We start from the raw sequence: 6,133 nt of genomic DNA on the forward strand, positions 1-6,133 counted from the left end.
GCAAGGTGGCATTAGACCAGGGGTCAGCAAACTTTTTCAGTAGGGGGCCAGTCCACGGTCCCTCAGACCTTGTAGGGGGCCGGACTATGTTTTGGGAAAAAAACCACGAACAAATTTCTATGCCCCACAAATAACCCAGAGATGCATTTTAAATAAAAGAGCACATTCTACTCATGTAAAAACACGCTGATTCCCAGACTGTCCATGGGCCAAATTTAGAAGACGATTGGGCCGGATCCAGCCCCCGGGCCTTAGTTTGCCTACCTATGGATTAGACTCTGAAGATTCAGGGTTGATCTGAAAATGAGTGGGGTGGGGGTGGGGGGAGAGGGGAATTATTAAAGGAAGCCCTGAGGGTTTGCCTATCCTCAGAGAATTAGACAAATCTGTCCTGCAACTGGGAGAGGCTGTATGTGTCCGTCCATTGGGGGTGAGGGCTGCATTTTGAGTTCCTAATCCTGCCTCTCCCATATCTACAGCGTTCTTCCATTCTCACACCTGACAACCCAAAAGCCCTCTTACTCAAAGCAGTAGTTTTGCAGCTACTACCCTTGATGACTGTGCTCACTCTCCATAGTTGGAGGCAGTAAATGGTTCTTAGTGCCTGGAAACAGCAGGAGGGGAGAGTGCTGTGTTGTGCTCATTAGGGCAACTGGTTGGCCACTATGAAAATTATAGAGTTGGAAGGGACCCTGAGGATCATCTAGTCCAACCCCCTGCAATGCAGGAATATGCAGTTGTTCCATACAGGGATCAAACCTGCAACCTTAGTGTTACCAGCACTACGCTCTAACCAACTGACATGGGGTTCATGTTCACCTGTTCATCCTCACACATGATCTAGGGCCATCGCTTGCCCACGGTGCCCCTTCCGCTGGCTACATGAGACCTGAATAAAATAATAAAATAAAAATGGCAGCATAACTCCCTGGTTGCTGCTGACCTCAGCCACTCCCCGATTGTCAAGAAAAAGCCTTTGACAGGGAAGTTTCTGTGGGGAACAGGGGAGTTAGAATGGATCTGCAAATTTGATCCGATTCATTTTGGCTCAAAACCAGGGAAACATAAAATGGGCAAAAGGAGGAAATTTGTGACATCAACAGCGACGACAGTGGTGAATGGTTACGCTGACCTTGTAGACATCGATAGAAAGATCACAGAGCAGATCTGCTGTTTGGTCTCACAGTTTACAAAACCCCATATGCACCTGCCCAACTGAGATGAACACTTGGTTGGACTCTAATCTGCAAACGTTTCTGCCTCCATTTATCTCCAAAGTTGTTCCAGCGCCAGAAGAGTCTCTGTTGTGGCTGTTGCTGCAGACACTCTGGGCCAGAGTCACATGAGAACATCATCTTCTTTGGCTCCAAGCTGTCCAGTTTGTAGAAGTTATGTGCAGATGTTGGTGACCTGGCTCTCTCTGGAAACAAAATGAAGAGAAGCCATTAGGGCTGTATTTCTCCTGGTCCAGCCTGGGAGCTTGAGCGAGGTTAAAAGGTGTCACACACACACACAGGTCAAACTGGGGAAGCTGTTATGTGTGAAGGAAACAAATGACAAGCTGCAGTTTGAGAAAGACACACACACACACATCCAGAGTGGGTGATCTGTGAACATCTTAGGGAGCTGGCTGGTGGGAAGACATGTTCTCCAGAAACCGGATGTGGGAGCACTGGACCTTCAGGTGCCTGTTGGAGTGTTCAGCCTACACATATATAAATAAATGCAATTATTACAAAACCAAAGGAAACTACCCCTGGACCTGCTCACTGTTCAGCCCAGGGTGTTTGCGAGAGCATAACAGCATGCTGGGTTGAGGTGACATTGGACAGTCAGAAAACTCTTTGCTGCGCAATCCGTGACGCATATTTCTGCACGTGCTGGAATCAACAAGTGATAAAAAGTGGCAGGTGCTAACCCAGTAAGATGTTGCAGTCAAACCTTACAGCAGCTTTGAGTCAGTACAATGTTTAATTTTATCCTTCCCATTCTACCCCTTGATGGAGAATGTCCTTTTCTTTTTTCCCCTTTTGTAATAGATTGTGAATACTAGATCTTTGCCATTCAGGCTCTCCTCCTCTTTCTGCTCTGTGGAAAAACCTTCTCTTTTTCTTTGTTCTGGTTTAAACATTTCTCCAATAATATATATATATATATATTTGCTTTCGTAGATTTTCACGGGTACAGGAATGCAGGTTTTGGTGTCCTCGGGTGTCTTCCCGTGTAAAAGTTGGGGTGTCTAGGCGACGTTTCGACGAGGTCTCACTCGTCATCTTCAGGCTGGTGCTTTCGGCTTCTTGTTACTGGAACAGAGCAGGATCTCGGTGTTTGAGTTCCTATAAATACTGTTGAGGGGGTGTGGTGTATAGCCTCCAATGTTCTGGGCAGAGAGGAAGTTCCCAGGCTAGTGTGCCTTTTCTTCTTTTGTTCCTTAATTACTTGAGGGATATTTATCAATAAAACAATAAAGAAGCAAAACCTACATCCTAATGACCTACTTGTGAGCTTCGATGTTGTATCTCTCTTCACACAAGTGCCCATTAATGAAGCCTTGACAGCCATTCAAAACAAATACAATCCCCCCGAATACATCTTGGACCTGACCAACCACTGCCTAACCAACACGTACTTCATCCACAATGGACAAAGATACAAACAGATAGAAGGAGCACCTATGGGATCACCCCTCTCACCGGTCATCGCAAACCTGTACATGGAACACTTTGAAACCAATGCTTTAGACAAGTCAGAACACAAACCCAAACTTTGGCTCAGATATGTTGACGACACCTTTGTAATTTGGCCACACGGGAAGGAAAAACTGGATAGCTTCCTCACACATCTCAACAGCCTACACCCCAAAATACAATTCACTATGGAAATAGAAGCCAACAACCAACTTCCCTTCCTTGACGTCCTAATCTACAAAAAACCTGATGGCTCCCTAGGACACACTATCTACCGGAAAAAAACACACACCAACCGCTACTTACATGCACAATCACACCACCACCCTGCACAAATAAACTCCGTAGCCAAGACTCTCATCTCCAGAACCAAACGCCTGGCTGACAAAGACCACTTGACAACTGAGTTACAGAATCTCTCAAATGTGTTAATTGCCAATGGATACCAGCAAAACAGGGTTACGAAGCTAATCCAAAAAGAAACACCCCCCAAAAACCAAGACACAGAAGAAAACAATGGCATGGCCCTCCTTCCTTATATCAAGGGCACTACAGATAAAATTAGCAAAATCCTCCATAAACACAATATCAAAACAGCCTTTTGCACCAACCAAAAAATAGCCAATATCCTCAGAAACCCCAAGGATAAAATCCAGTTGGAAAACCAAGGGGTCTATGAAATACCCTGCAAAGTCTGCCCAGCCACGTACATTGGACAAACAAACAGACGAATAAATGCACGTATCGCAGAACACAAGAATGCCGTCAAAAAAGAAGAAAAAACTTCCTCTCTTTTCCAACACATGAAAGAAACAGGACACGAAATTAATTTTGCAGATTCCAAATTGCTCTTTAACATGGAACATCACCACAAGAGAATAATCATGGAAGCCATCGAGATAGAGAAACACCCTCACAACATGAACAAGCGTGACGACACATCCCGCTTGCCAGACATCTGGAAATTAGCCCTCCCCACAAAAACTGACACCAGATCCAGAGGCACACGAAACGCTATCACCAATCAACCACACCAGACCCAAACCCAGACCCTCTCCACAGATAAATTACAGACACCATCCAGTAGCCAAACCATGGTGGCACCTCCGGATGCTGCACCCCCCTGCAATCCCTACACAGATCTAGCTGACACAGGCCACAAAACCACAGCTCGCCCCTATACACGAAGCCAAGCCAGAGCACAACTAAGTGCAGTACAGCCATCTTCTCAGAAAAACTCTTCACAAAGTTCAAGAGGTCAAGACACAAAGACTTTAGCAACTAATCCACACCTAATGACCCACCTAAGTGGTACTCAGGATATCACTCAAGAAATCACTCAAGATATCCCTCAAGTAATTAAGGAACAAAAGAAGAAAAGGCACACTAGCCTGGGAACTTCCTCTCTGCCCAGAACATTGGAGGCTATACACCACACCCCCTCAACAGTATTTATAGGAACTCAAACACCGAGATCCTGCTCTGTTCCAGTAACAAGAAGCCGAAAGCACCAGCCTGAAGATGACGAGTGAGACCTCGTCGAAACGTCGCCTAGACACCCCAACTTTTACACGGGAAGACACCCGAGGACACCAAAACCTGCATATATATATATATATATATATATGGGGCAGGTGGTCTTGCTTCTTTCTCCCCCCCCCTTCTCTTGCTTCCTTTTTTCATTTCATTTCATTTTATCTCTTCTTCTTTTCCTTTTCTTTCTTCTTTGGTGTCCTCTGCTGGGGACCTCTCCTAGGGTCCAGAGATTGCACATTCATGGGGGAGGTAGATGGTTGATGGAGGGATCCTCCATGGGGTTGGTCTTCCAGGGTGAGAGGCTGGGGGAAGATCCCAGGTGACAGCTGGAAGGGGTTCCTACCATTTGTGGGGGTGGTAAGGGTTCAGAATGACATTTAAGATAGGACTCCATGCTCTCTTTTTTTGTAGCTGTTTTTGTTTACATTAATTTTCTGCATCCTATTTATCATGAAAAAACTTTAATAAAAATCTTAATGGCAAAAAGCAGGGGCATGTGAGGGCCAGTCTGAGCCTCCATCCTAAATACTAGATCCCGTCTTTGCTAAAGATCCCATTTCCCCCATGACCTTGAGCAAATCCCTTCCTTGGTCCCCAGGGGTCAGTGATGGTCCCTAAGGCGTCAGGCAGGGAATTGAGAATGTGCCATTCTCCTCCCCACCAGCCCTTCAGTCAGCCTCAACAGCTGCTCCTTCACACCCAGAGAGTCATCCCTAAAAATAGTCCCTGCCCCACAGCCACACCTGCTTGTGTTCTTTAGCAGACCTGGGGTGCTTCTCTGCATGTTTTCTTGCAGGAGGGTGATGAACTTTGAATCAGTCCTGGCGTGCCCTTGTAGTGTTTGGGGTCCAAGGAGGAGCTCCTCATTTGGTCAAGAGAAGGGAACCCGGGAGGGATGACTTAAAAGCCACCTTTGCCACAACTTTCTTCTCACTTCCCTTAAGAGTTGCAGAGTTTTACCTTGTGGGGTTGCTGGGAGAGCCAGGAAAACAAACGAGGTGCTCTGTCTGCAGAACTGTACAAGTTTCTCCATTGGCTGAGAGACTTTTGAGCAATTATTATTTGTTTATATATTATTTGTTTATTTATTTATTGTACCTTGCCTATCTGGCTGGGTTGCCCCAGACACTCTGGGCTGCTTCCAACAGAATATACAAAAACACAACAGAACAATGAAATAAGCAAGTGAGTTTGCTCAATTCCTTCTCCCTCCTGATCTTTTTTTCCTTTTGTGTGTTGCCTGTCTGAAGGCAGGGACTGTCTTCCTATAGATGTCTGAGAGGCGCTCGGCACTCAAGCATTTTTTTCTTCTGAGCAGCAAGGTTAAAATGCTTCAAATAAATGCAGATCAGCAGAGGAAAAAGGATGTGGATTCAGGGGTGCTATTTTCACACAGCCATTTTCTCCAAATTTCAACTTGTTTTCCAGAAACAATTCCAAAAACTATGAATGAATGAATTTTATTATTATGGCCACAGACCAGTTCCAGCTCACTCACAATATCAGGGAAATCATAAAACACAACAGGACAGGAATACACTGAATTGCAATTGGGTATAACAGAGACAATTCAGTTAAAAATATATATTAAATCTTGATCTCAAAAACTATTACTAGTAAGAGAAGTAATTACACTAGATCATCTTAGAATATTTGAGGTTCGGAGTTTTGTGTTTGCAACTTAATCTTGAGCAGGGCTTTCCTAGGTAAAAACAGTGCTAGTACTGTATTGCGAACCCTTGAGTACACGGGGGCCATGAAGAACTGATCTAGAGCATTGCCAAGAACAGGCATTCCTCGTTCCCCATGGGTCCTCTGCATTCTGTCCTCTTGGCTGAGCAAAACCGCTTGTGTGTGTGTGTGTCCTCTCTGCTGGAGAAGCACAGCACAAATATAGGATGGAGGGCAGG

This window comes from Podarcis melisellensis, assembly GCF_964234715.1.
Source record: "Podarcis melisellensis genome assembly, chromosome: 16".
NCBI classification, from domain to species: domain Eukaryota; kingdom Metazoa; phylum Chordata; class Lepidosauria; order Squamata; family Lacertidae; genus Podarcis; species Podarcis melisellensis.